Source organism: Arachis hypogaea, chromosome 3 (assembly GCF_003086295.3).
Source record: "Arachis hypogaea cultivar Tifrunner chromosome 3, arahy.Tifrunner.gnm2.J5K5, whole genome shotgun sequence".
Taxonomy (NCBI): domain Eukaryota; kingdom Viridiplantae; phylum Streptophyta; class Magnoliopsida; order Fabales; family Fabaceae; genus Arachis; species Arachis hypogaea.
In genome coordinates, this window is record NC_092038.1 from 39,884,624 (window position 1) to 39,899,413 (window position 14,790).

Below are 14,790 nucleotides of genomic sequence, written 5' to 3' on the forward strand. Positions count from 1 at the left end.
AATTTGGGTGATATTCCCAAATTTGAAGTCGTTTTTCAGAGTATCGTTCCAAAGAATTAAGGTCAAACTCATAACTTTTTTCGTGATTTATTGAAGTAGAAGAACTATCTACAGATATTGATATTGTAAAAGTTATATATTTTTCTTTTTAAATATTAGCCTTCCTCTTAAAAAATGCATCATTAACTCTTTGATTTTTTATAATTATTTTATATAAAAAATTGAATATATATCCAATAAAATATATAAAAAAATTAGAAGGACAAATATTAAAATTTATAATATTTATTAAATTTTTTATCAATTTATACAAATACAATAATATCAATACTTATTCAATATTCTAATATTTTTTATCATATAAAAAAATTAAATTAAATAAATAGTAAAATATAAAATAATATTAAATTACATAAATAAAAAATACCTAATTTTTTATATTTAAACTCAAAGGTAGAAGGAATGTTGCTTATTGAATAGAGAGCTGCGAAATGCGAATACACTCAATTCAGTCCAAATTCGATATGTTTTGAATGTTTAAAACTAAAATTATTGTGCAATAAAAACAAAAAAATGAAGATTGAACTTTAGTATTTTAAGTCATAATAAAATATTTGAGCCAACTGAACAATTTTTTATTTTTTAAAAAAATATTACTAATTTTTTTAATAAAAGTTTTAGAGGGGCCGTGGCCACTCCTTGTCTGAACTAAGCTCCACCACTGTCTTGAATCATACTGATTTTATTGTGTTAAGTACGTAGATAAACTACATGGACCAGAGATTATTAGTTAGACTAGTTATCTTAATTGTTTAATTATACTATGTACGATGCATTACATATTTTTTTTGTTGTTAATGTGGTTAATTATATAAAAAAAATATTTAATAACAAAAATTTTTTTGCCTCCAAAACTTTTTATAATTTATTTTATTTATATCACTTAATAATAGTTTTATTTTTTATTCTACTCTCTTATAATTCCACTTATTATATTCTTATCAAATCCACTTATTAATGATATTAATTATAATATCATCATATCTCTTATCATTAGACATTCTTATAATCAATACTTAATATTCCTTTTTATACTTTGATTTTTATATTTAAAAATATAATTAAGATTAATAATAATAATAAAGAGCGGTAATGATAATATCCATTATATTCAATAATTGTAATTGATTTTTTTGTGTATTATGTAAAACTCAGTCAAATCATAATTAATTAAATAATAAATTAAATAGGAGCGAATGTGGTTAGAAAACTTAGCAATCGGAATTTGATAATTTAAATATAATATTTAGACTTAGTGAATTTTTCTGAGTCAAAAAACATATAAAAATGTGCTTTAAAATGCTTAAAAATATTTGGACTAGTTTTCTGCTTAAAAATGTTCACTGAAAATTTGACCGGTAGTACCGGTTGAGATCTGTTCAGTACTGCAACTGAGAAAATTAATTATAAGCGAATAAGTTTAAGAAATGAGAATTTATAATTTGGGACGATAGAAATATTTAAAATACGGTTTAAAACTCTAACCTTAGAGGTTTTGGCACAAAATTAGGCCACGGACTAAATCAAGTGAACCGGACCCAAGTGGATCCAAGAGCCAAACATATATAAATATTAGTTATGAGATTTCAACCCATTTACCCTAGAGAATGAGAGAGGGGGTGGATAGAGAGAAGAGGGAAAGAAAACCTAACTTCCCAAATTTCAAATCACCATAACTTTCTTTTCGGAACTCTGATTGACGAGCCGTTTGCAGCCACGCGTCGCTCTTCTCATCCTCTACAATTCTATCTAAGTTTTATGGTGATTATTTCATTGTCCTCTATCCACTTTTCGTTTTTCTCTTTAAATTTGAATTTAGTTTGGGTTTTGAGGAAATCTTGTAATTTTGGTTATTTAGGGGTACTCTAGTACGAGCCATTAGTGAGATTTATCATAAAATATAGTGGGTTAAGGTAAGAAATCCTCCAACCCTTGTGATTTATCATTTTCATGAACTCTAGGTTGATTGTAAGTGTGAAATTGATTATGTTAGAGTACTAGTTGATTTTCGTGCACAATTGGGAGGTTGGTTTTGCTTATAGAGCTTTGGTGAGGCTTGGAGTTAAGGTTGGTGGAGACTTTTAAAGAAGAGGCTCAATTGGTTTGACTCCAAGAGGTACGATTTAAGTTTTATTTAAGTATCGTGTGGTGTGATGAGAATTCTTAGGCTAGATGCCCCTAGGATTAAGTTTGGATTGTGTAAATAGTTGGTACTAATATGTATAGTTAATATGTAATGTAAATTAATGTTTGGGTTGAGAATTGTGTGAATTTGTATGTTTGGTATGTTGAGAATTTGATGAATTGGATAATAAATATTGGTTTGTGAAATATGCATTTAAATTGTGAATTTGGGTCAGAGGCCGTGAATCGTGGGCCAGAGACCGGAAAAGAGGTAAGAAAGGTAAGTGATGTGTGTATTGTGTGATGTCATATGAGATTGAATGGATATTGAATATTGAGTGTGTGGATAAATGGGAGGAATGTGGAATAATAAGAAATTAGAAATTTAGGAATGGAAGGTGAAGAAATTGAATTGAATTGTGTAGATGAGGTAGGTTTGGTTTTGGTTAGTGTAATTATGTGAATGTGGTTGGGTTGTGGTCATTTGGATGAGTGAAAATGACTTTGGCTTGTGAACATTGGAAAAATTGGTGATTTTTGTTTTTGGATAAAAAAATTGATTTTGACCAACTTCGACGGTCCATAACTCGGTCCTCAAAGTTAGGAATTCTTCAAAATTAGATTTTTATGAAAGTTCATTCAAGGATCTTTCCAACGGTTCAAAAATCGTTGAAAAAAGAATTTTGTAGAAGAACTTATATGTGGCGGAAGTTTGAGGTTTGAAAATAAAATTCTGCAGCTATTTCAGACTTAGTAAAATTTTTAAGAAAGCGTACGCCCAGGCGTACGCATGGCCGACACGTACGCGCAACCCATATAATTTACCCCCACCCCACGCGTGTGCATGGCCGACACGTACGCGTCGCTGTATTGGTACTGCTGCGTGGTAGAAAAACCAAAGAGTTGTGATGGTATTGTGCTGGATTTGTGCGCGGAGCACAAAACGCCTCCACGCATACACGTGACTGACGTGCACGCCTCACTCTCCTTTTTGATTTCTACGCGTATGCATGGATGACGCTCACGTGTCACTTCCATTTTCCGCTTTGCACGCGTGCGCATGGGCGACGCGCACGCGTGACCCTATTTTCAGCAAAATGAGTTTTTGTGTTTTAAAATCGAATTTCATACCTCTAAGCCTCCATTTCCACCCTTTAAGTCTTAAATCGTTGTAGTATGCGTTGTTACGAGAAGAAGTTAAGAGAGAGGAGGTATCTTGGTGGGAAGTAAGATTGGTAAGGGTTGACTTACATATGGAAGATGTGAATATATGAAGTATATGTAATGCCATTGTGATGATGGATGGTTGATAATGAATGAGTTAGTTTTGAGAATGAATATGACTTTGAGATGAGATTAATGATGAGAGTGATAATGATTATGGAAATGATACTGAATATTGAGATATACCTTCCTGGGTAGATGCAGTGGAGTGATTTTGCTTGTTCCAGATGAGGTGAGATACACCCGCTTGGGTAGATGCAGTGGAGTGATTCCGCTTGCTCCGGGATGAGGTGAGACATACATGCCTGGGTAGATGCAGTGGAGTGATTCCACTTGCTCCGGGTTTGGTTTTGAGACTCTTAGAGTAGATGTAGTGGTTAGCCCCCACTTGCTCCCAGACGAGTATGATTTGAGATTGAAATTATCTTAGTCCCGAATTTCCTTGGGTAGATGCAGTGGGTTAGCTCCACTTGCTCCAGATTGAGATCCGAGATTCTGTTGATCCTACGTTGTAAGATGTGACTGGATACTTTGACCTTTCCGGATGAGCTCTGATAAATCTCAATTTTGTGGTTTATCTTGTGTTGATTTTAGGAAATTTTATCAATTTTTTCCACACTTATTCAATGAAATAGTATGGTTTTGTAATTCTCTTTAATTTGTGCTTAAGTGTAAAACATGCTTTTTAGGCCCTTAAATTGGTAATTTTAATTTCCCTTTGTTTCCACTAGATGCCTTGATGTGTTTGTTAGTGGATTCAGGTTGAAAAAGTTAGGAATGGATCAAAGGAATGAAGAGAAAAGCATGCAAAGTGGAGAACTCATGGAAAATTAAGGATTTGGAGTGCACCATCGACGTGTACCCGCAACAGACGCGCACGCGTGGAGATGAAGTCGCATGGCGACGCGTGAGAGGAAAATGCCAAGCGACGTGTACGCGTGACCCCAAGTGTCTCTCTTTATTAATTGTCTTCTTTAATTGCTTGCTTTATTCTCTTGCCATTTATCTTTCTTGCACTTTCACCAAATCAAACCCCCGTGTTCCTTCATAGCCAATAATTGACCACTTCATTGCAATTTCTTGTGAGATGACCCGAGGTTTAAATACTTCAGTTAATTCTTATTGGGGTTTGTACTTGTGACAACCAAAATATTTTAAATTTGATGTGAGAGTTATTAGTTGGTTTGGAGCTATGCTTACAATGAAGTTCTTATTTCTATGAGAGAAATTCTAGACCGACAATAACTCTCCTATCAAGCTCTCCCCCATGGATATTTTATTTTGATTGGTTATGATTTTGAGCTTGAGGATGCACGCTCACAGGGACTGTCCAGTGGTTAGCTACCAGGACATGTCGGGTTGGCTATGTAATCGACAGATGATATCATCAGCCATAGGGAAGGAATTCATCATTTGCATATGTTTGACTTGTTTGTGTTTGCCTATCTAATTTGGATTTCTAAATTGTACATATATGCTATGCTATCTGGTTAAATGCTACTTGCTTTACTTGTACTTTGATTGTGTATTACTTGTCTGTATTGCTTGTGTTTGTACAACTGAGAGGTCCCTCATGCTGGTGTCGGTTGATGCTCAGGGCTATTTTTGTGGAAATGAAATAATGATATGATTAATTTAAAATGATGATTATTGAATGAGGTAATTTGAGTTTCTTGGGTAGACGCAGTGAGGTGATTTCACTTGCTTCAGGTAGAAAATGAGATAATTTGAACTCCCTAGGTAGACGCAGTGAAGTGATTTCACTTGCTCCAGGTGAGGATATGAGATAATGATCTTAAATTGCTGAGACAGAACAGCTGGGGATGGTTTTGTTTATAATTCTGAATGTAAATTGTCGAAGAGTTAGAAAGTTGGGAAGCATGGAGAATATGAATTAGATTTAGCATTCTCTTATGATAGTTGCCTATTTATAGATTAGCGAGAACATAGGATGAGTAATTGATGAAATGAAGCTTAGGATGCTTAGTGAGTTTTTATTACAATGTATTGTATTTATTTGGCACTTTTACCGTACTGGGAACGCATGGGTTGGGGGTTCTCATTCCGTATATATCTCTTGTTTTTCAGATGCAAGTCCAGGTGCTCAGTAGTGAGCTGTGGTTTGTCTGAAAGACGGCAAAGACCTCTAAGATCTCTTATTTACTTTTGCTTAGATTCTCTCCGCTTTTGTTTTTAAAGAACTCGTGCTATGTATTTAATCCTTTTGAAAACTTGCCTATAGAGGCCCTTGTGTATCATTTGGGAGAGATTAGGAGATATGGTAGTCAAACTGCTTTTATACTGTATCCTAGCCGGCCTAAACTTCGTAGGTCGTGACTAGTGGCTATTTACTTATGTTATATATCTATATATTGTCCTTCTCTTATTCTCCTTAATGCATTTATCCTTATAACGCCTTCAACTTCACGCTTTATCTTCTTTTGTCGAAATGTGAGTGTTACGAATTTGTGATTTTATATTTACTCTTTTCAGACTTCTCGTTTAATACTCCTTTCAATTTTACTTATAATTATGTATTAAAAATCTCCCTTAAGAGTTGTACCACCTTATTATCATTGACTTATGACTCGAGCATAAGAATTTGAATATTAGGGTGTTACACATTAAGGCATTTATCATGACTTACCCTAATATATACATTCCGTTAATTCAATTATGTTCATTCAAAAATCACAAGAATAATACTATTTCAAGCACAATAGTGTATAAGCCAAGAAATTTTACAAGAAGTCGCCTTTATCATTACAAATAGTATGGCATTTCAATTCGACCTTAATACGGTACCTATGACAGAAGATGTTGAAGAATTTGAACAATATACGGACTCATCCGACAAGATTGTTGTCAGTCAACTAATTTTCGAGAATATGGAAAACTGATGAGGTATTATAATAACCCGGTTTATTTTTTGTGTATTTTTTATGTGCATTTATACTCATATTGTACTATTTAGTGAACTGCCAATTTTAGCACTTTATGCATAACATTCGTAAAGTTCATCAAGTTCATGCTCTATGCAATCAATAAATTCATATGAATAACATCCATAATTACATGAAGTTAACATCCACGTTAACATCCATAATGACACGAAATTAGCACTTAAAATTACAGTAATGTGTTTTATTTTTTATACTCGATAGTGAAATTAGCTACTTTTGTTTAGTTAACTATTAGGTTGAGTTTTATTTGTTTTTTTCTTTTTTTTAGGTCATAAATCAAGCTATTGGTGATAAGGAGCTAGAGCTCGAGGAGGGAATGTGCTTCGGCATATTAGAAGATGCGTGTACATATTATTACTGATATGCGGTAAATAAGGACTGGTTTTGTCGTCAAAATAAGAACCACCGGCTGGGTGACTAAAAACAGTCAGAAGGTGGTTATTACTTAGGCTTTGCATTGTAACAGAGATGAATACCGCACATCCCGTGTGAAGGAACCCAAAGGAAGGAAAATAGTGGCCTCAACAAACTGCAAACCCTGTTGCTATTTAGCATTAGATAAAATGACAGGGTAGTGGAGGATTTCTCGAGTAGAGGTATCCCACGTACACTCGCTTAATCTAAAGCTATCTGGAACGTTCTTAACAAACCGTCAGTTAAGTATGCATGTAAAGGACCTGATACAGCAAAACAGCCAAGCTGGCATTAGATCGAGTAAGACATACCAGGCACTAGTCAATACCGCCGGTGGCCCTGCCAACCTCACCTTTACGGAGAAGGATGTTAGAAATTATATTAGTCGTTACTTACGCATTTTCGGGGATGAGACGGATCCAAAGGAGTTACTTAAGCACTTCTCACGGATGAAGGAGCTCAATCCGTACTTTTTCTTTGAAATAGATGTGGACGAAAACCATAGCCTTAGAAATGTGTTTTGGGCTGATGCTCGGTGTAGAGCTACATGAGAATATTTCGGTGATGTCATGACGTTTGACACTACTTACAAGACTAATAGATACTAAATTATTATTTTTTGTTCGACTTAATTAGATTTTTTTCCGCTAAGGCATTTGGATTTTATACCTACCTTACATGTTTTTATATTTCCATTGTTTAGGTACGACATGCCGTTCGGATCTTTCATAGGTGTCAACCACCATGGAATGTTTACGCTTCTTAGATGCACATTATTGCGGAATGAGGAGACTCATACATTCCAATGACTTTTTCGGACTTGGGTGAAATGCATGGGAAAGGCCCCTGTATGTGTTATAACAGATTAATGCCTACAGATGCGTTCTGCGTTAGAGACCGCATTACCAAACACACGCCATAGATGGTGCATATGGCATATCCTAAAGAAGATATCACACAAGCAGGAAGGTTACTATCGTGTCGATCAGCTCAACACATGCATGGAGAGGATTATGTTTGAATCCAACTCTAAGGACTCATTTGGGAGAGATTGGCATGATTTTATTGAAAAGTATGACCTCTAAAATTCTAGGTGGCTAAACGGTAGTATAATCTCCTGGTTTATTGCTGCCTGTGTTTGGCTTCTTTATAGATGTTATTTTATAGTCAATATGGATGTTGCACTCATGGGTTAACTTACGCTATTCTTTTTGCATTTTTTTCTTTATTCATTGGCAGATATGTTTGCTGACCGACACATGTGGGTGCTAGTATTTTTCAAGGACGAATTCTGGGCTGGCATGAGAAGCACACAACATAGTGGGAGCATGTATGCAGTTTTCGATAAATATTTAAACAGTAAGATTTCTTTGTTGCAATTTGTTCGCCAATACCAAAACTGTCTTATAGACAAAGAGCAAAATGAGTTTGAGTGTGACGCTACTGATTTAAGGGGGATTATCCCTTGTGTTTCCATCTCACCAATAGAGAAGCAGTTCCAGAGAGAATATACAAACTCCATGTTTCGAGATGTTAAAGATCAATTTATAAAAAAGGCGGATTACAACATCTCCTCAATCAACCATCATGGCACAAGTACAGCTTGTGAAGTTGACCAACAAAAGATGGTGTCTGACATGTTAGTGTATAACAAATACCAAGTTGTCTATTGCTTGTAGTCATCAGAAGTTCAATGTGACTACTTTATGTTCCAATTGTATGGTATTTTATGCTGCCACATTCTTGCTGTTCTTTTATATTTTTGTGTAATAGCAGTGTCCTCACAATATATTCTATCTTGGTGGAGTAAGAATGTTAGTCGGAGACACACATACATCAGAAGTAGCCTTGACATGGACCGTTCTAACGACAACATGACCATTTTTAGGGAATTGTGTTTTGATTTTTACAATGTCGCTCAGGATTTCATGGCTACTCCAGAGGTTACTGTTATATTGCGTGATACCATTGACAGTGCTCGGAACAAGTTCAAAGAACACAAGAAATCCGAGCATCAAGCTGCACATGTACCAAGTGCAATTAACTCGCATATGCGTGATGAGTGTCCCATTAGCATAGATGAGCTACAGGGCCCACGACGTGTTCCTACGCGAGGTCATCCAACATCCACCAGACTTGGGGCAGATCTAGAAAAATCTATTTAAAAGAGAGCTCGCAAACATAAGAACACGCATAATCACAACAAGAAAAATATGAGATCTATCATTTTTCACGTCATTTGTTTGTTTTTAGTGTGCTAAATGGATGATAAGTTAGGATGTTATTTTTCAATATGATTTGTGTGTTTAGGGACCTAATGGTAATGCACAACCATCTCTTACCAATGTGGCATCCTCCTACAAAGATACATAGTGGGCTTGTTCAGAAATGACAGACAATTTGGCTATGTGTTCTGGTTCCTACACATCACTATTGAATTCATTCCATAACGCCGAAGAATTGTGTATGTGCACCTTGTGTTTTTTTCATAGCATTAATGTCATGTCCATCTATTTATTGTTTCGTCTTTGTTTTGTTTTTAAATTTTTTTTCCACATGAAGCATTTTTGGAGGATTTGAAGTTTAACATTACTACATATCATAAGCTTTAGAGTTTAGCAACTGCTTTGTACTTTAGTCATGCTTCAACTTTATTTTACGTTATTATGATTTGGTGGTTTATTGGGTTGGTTTTATATATTTTTATATACGCAACTTTATTTTACCTTATTACAACTTCATATACCATTATTAAACAAAATATAATAATAGACTTGGGCTACTGATATACAACCTTTTTATTTTTTTAATCTTTTTTACCATTATTATTTCTTACTAATATTTAAAATAATAAATGTTCAGTTGATAATTTGATCATTATGATCATTTGGTGCATTACATGAAATTAAATTTGAATTTTAAAAGTATATCGTACACAATAAGATCTTTATTTCATTATTTAAAAAATTAGTGATCAAAAAGGCATATCCAGACATGTATTTTCTTTACATCCAATAACATCCTCTAATCTTTGAAAATAACAACCACAATCGACAATGTATTGTTTGGGCATAAATATTTTTATCTGGATATTAAGTATAGATAATTTTAAAGTTCAATTAAAAAAATTTTCCTTAGATATACAAAAGAAAATTCAAACTCCAATTAATGTGTTCTCGATCGAGCAAAAACAAGCCAAACACATATTAAAAAAAACTAAAAGAACACAAAAATAATTTTTTTCATATATGATTTTTTATTGTGATATGACATCATATATAACATTCATCTATAATTCATGATAACATTCATAAAATTTTGAAATCAAATTAACGGAAAATACACACACACCAACTCTTCTAATCCCAAGTTATGGCTTATAGTTATGTTTAGCTTTCTTAGCCCGTTCTGACCTTCGACCCAGTGATCTTGTCCTTGGATTCGTCCAAGGGCCTTCAATATTTTTCTTCTTTCCCTTATCCTCCACATGACGACATGGCACATTGAGTACACCCTCTACCACACTCCTAGAGACGTTGTCTTTGCAAATTGGTATGTCGGTTACAATTTCCTTCCGAATTTGTAGCAGTTGGGCCTGTGATAACAAACAGATGTATGTGTTTGGTATAAAATATATTAAAGAAGCAAATATAAATTCAACCATTATAAGTAGAATTCATCCAAAAAGAGTTATATATTAATGATTAAATACGCAAATAAGCATCGGCATATGTTTTGGATTACACTAACCGTCGTCCAAATAGGTGGTGGACGAAATTGTGATAAAAGAATTTCAGGCACTGTTAGAGAAGCTCACAACTCCGTTCAACTAACCAGCAAGTGTACTGGGTCGTCCAAGTAATAAACCTTACGTGAGTAAGGGTCGATCCCACAGAGATTGTTAGTATGAAGCAAGCTATGGTCACCTTGTAAATCTCAGTTAGGCAGATTAAATTGGTTTATGGGTTTTCGAAAATAGAAATAAGAAAATAAATAATAAAAGGGATAGAATACTCATGCAGATTCATTGGTGAAAATTTCAGATAAGCGAATGGAGATACTATATGGCTCAAGGACGCCTGCTCTCCCACTGCTTCGACTCAATCCTTCTTACTCCTTTCCATGGCAAGCTGTATGTAGGGCATCACCGTTGTTAATGGCTACATCCCATCCTCTCAGTGAAAACGTTCCTATGCTCTGTCACAGCACGGCTAATCATCTGTCGGTTCTCAATCAGGTTGGAGTAGAATCCCTTGATTCTTTTGCGCTTGTCATCACGCCCAGCCTTCAGGAGTTTGAAGCTCGTCACAGTCATTCAATCACAGAGTCCTACTCAGAATACCACAGACAAGGTTTAGACCTTCTGGATCCTCATGAATGCCGCCATCTATCTAGCTTATACCACGAAGATTCTGTTGGGGAAGCTAAGAGATACACATTCAAGCTCTGTTGCATGTAGAACGGAAGTGGTTGTCAATCACGTGCGTTCATAAGTGAGAATGATAATGAGGGTTACTTATCATCACATTCATCATGTTCTTGGGTACGAATGAATATCTTGGAATAAGAATAATAGGGATTTGAATAAAAGACAATAGACTTGCATTAATACTTGAGGTACAGCAGAGCTCCACACCCTTAATCTATGGTGTGCAGAAACTCCACCGTTGAAAATACATAAGTGAAAGGTTCAGGCATGGCCGAATGGCCAGCCCTCTCCATGATCAAGTGACCGAATGATCAAAGACTTAAAGTGGTCAAAAGATGTCTAATACAATAGATAAATGTTCTATTTATAATAAACTAGCTCCTAGGGTTTACATGAGTAAGTATTTGATGCATAAATCCACTTCCGGGGCCCACTTGGTGTATGCTTGGGATGAGCTTGATTAATCCACGAGCTGAGGCTTCTCTTGGAGTTGAACTCCGAGTTATGACATGTTTTGGGCGTTCAACTCCGGATCATGACGTTTTTCTGGCGTTTAACTCCAGACAGCAGCTTGTACTTGGCGTTCAACGCCAAGTTACGTCGTCAATATCCGAATAAAGTATGGACTATTATATATTGCTGGAAAGCTCTGGATGTCTACTTTCCAACGCCGTTGAGAGCGCGCCATTTGGAGTTCTGTAGCTCCAGAAAATCCATTTCGAGTGCAGGGAGGTCAGATTCCAACAGCATCAGCAGTCCTTTTGTCAGCCTTCTTCAGAGTTTTGCTCAAGTCCCTCAATTTCAGCCAGAATTTACCTGAAATCACAGAAAAACACACAAACTCATAGTAAAGTCCAGAAATGTGAATTTAACATAAAAACTAATGAAAACATCCCTAAAAGTAGCTTGAACTTACTAAAAACTACCTAAAAACAATGCCAAAAAGCGTATAAATTATCCGCTCATCACAACACCAAACTTAAATTGTTGCTTGTCCCCAAGCAACTGAAAATCAATTAGGATAAAAAGAAGAGAACATACTATAAATTCCAGAATATCAATGAATATTAATTATAATTAGATGAGCGGGACTTGTAGCTTTTTGCTTCTGAACAGTTTTGGCATCTCACTTTTTCCTTTGAAGTTCAGAGTGATTGGCATCTCTGGGAACTCAGAATTTCGGATAGTGTTATTGACTCTCCTAGTTAAGCATGTTGATTCTTGAACACAGCTACTTATGAGTCTTGGCCGTGGCCCTAAGCACTTTGTTTTCCAGTATTACCACCGGATACATCAATGCCACAGACACATAACTGGGTGAACCTTTTCAGATTGTGACTCAGCTTTGCTAGAGTCCCCAGTTAGTGGTGTCCAGATCTCTTAAGCACACTCTTTTGCCTTGGATCACGACTTTAACCACTTAGTCTCAAGCTTTTCACTTGGACCTTCATGACACAAGCACATGGTTAGGGATAGCTTGATTTAGCCGCTTAGGACTGGATTTTATTTCCTTGGGCCCTCCTATCCATTGATGCTCAAAGCCTTGGATCCTTTTTACCCTTGCCTTTTGGTTTTAAGGGCTATTGGCTTTTTCTACTGCTCCTTCTTTTTCTTTCTATTTTTTTTCGCCACTTTTTTTTTTCGCAAGCTTCCTTTTTCACTGCTTTTTCTTGCTTCAAGAATCAATTTCATGATTTTTCAGATCATCAATAACATTTCTCTTTGTTCATCATTCTTTCAAGAGCCAACAATTTTAACACTCATAAACAACAAGATCAAAAATATGCACTGTTCAAGCATTCATTCAGAAAACAAAAAGTATTGCCACCACATCAATATAATTAAATTAAATTCAAGGATAAATTCGAAATTCATGTACTTCTTATTCTTTTGAATTAAAACATTTTTCATTTAAGAGAGGTGAGGAATTAATGGATTTTATTCATAGCTTTAAGGCATGGTTACATATTAATGATCATGAAATGAAGACACAAAACATAAATAAACACAATACTAAAAACCGAAAACAGAAAGAAATAAAGAACAAGGAATGAATCCACCTCTAGTGGCGTCTTCTTCTTGAAGGACCAATGATGTTCTTAAGCTCTTCTATGTCCCTTCCTTGCCTTTGTTGCTCCTCTCTCATTGCTTTTTGATCTTCTCTTATTTCTTGGAGAATGATGGAGTGCTCATGATGTTCCACCCTTAATTGTTCCACATTATGGCTCAAATCTTCTAAGGAGGTATTGAGTTGCTCCCAATAGTTGTTGGGAGGGAAGTGCATTCCTTGAGGCATCTCAGGAATTTGTTGGTAATGAGCTTCCTCATGCACTTCTTGAGGGCCGTGAGGAGCTTCTCTTGCTTGCTCCATCCTTTTCTTGGTGATGGGCTTGTCTTCTTCAATGGGGGTATCTCCTTCTATGATGACTCCAGCTGAGTAGCACAGATGGCAAATAAGGTGAGGAAAAGCTAGCCTTGCCATGGTGGAGGACTTATCGGCTATTTTGTAGAGTTCATTGGAGATGACCTCATGAACTTCCACTTCCTCTCCAATCATGATGCTATGGATCATGATGGCCCGATCCACAGTAACTTCAGATCGGTTGCTAGTAGGAATGATGGATCTTTGGATGAACTCCAACCATCCTCTAGTCACAGGCTTGAGATCCAGTCTTCTTAGTTGAACTGGCTTGCCTTTGGAGTCTATTCTCCATTGAGCTCCTTCCACACATATGTCCATAAGGACTTGGTCCAACCTTTGACTAAAGTTGACCCTTCTAGTGTAGGGGCGTTCATCTCCTTGCATCATAGGCAAGTGAAACGCCAACCTCACATTTTCCGGACTAAAATCTAAGTATTTCCCCCGAACCATTGTGAGATAGTTCTTTGGATTCGGGTTCATACTTTGATCATGGTTCCTAGTGATCCATGCATTGGCATAGAACTCTTGAACCATCAATATTCCAACTTGTTGCATGGGGTTGGTTAGGACTTCCCAACCTCTTCTTTGGATTTCATGTCGGATTTCCGGATACTCATTCTTTTTGAGCTTGAAAGGGACCTCGGGAATCACCTTCTTCTTTGCCACAACATCATAGAAGTGGTCTTAATGGCTCTTGGAGATGAATCTTTCCATCTCCCATGACTCGGAGGTGGAAGCTTTTGTCTTCCCTTTCCCTTTTCTAGAGGATACTCCGGCCTTAGGTGCCATTGATGGTAATGGAAAAACAAAAAGCTTATGCTTTTACCACACCAAACTTAAAATTTTGCTCGCCCTCGAGCAGGAAAGAAGAGAAAAGAAGAAGAAGAAGAAGAGAATATGGTAGGGATAGAGAGAAGTAAGTTCGGCTATGTGGGAGAAGAAGGTGTTGTGTTGTGTGAAAATGAAGTAGAATGGAAGGGTATTTATAGGGAGAGGGGAGGGTGGGAAATTGAATTTGAATTTTATGAAGGTAGGTGGGGTTTATAGGGAAGAGAGGGTTGATGTGAATGGTGAATGGGGTAATTGGGAAGAGGAATTGAAGTGATTGGTGAAGGTTTTTGGGAAGTGTGACATGGGAAAGAGTGAAATGAGAT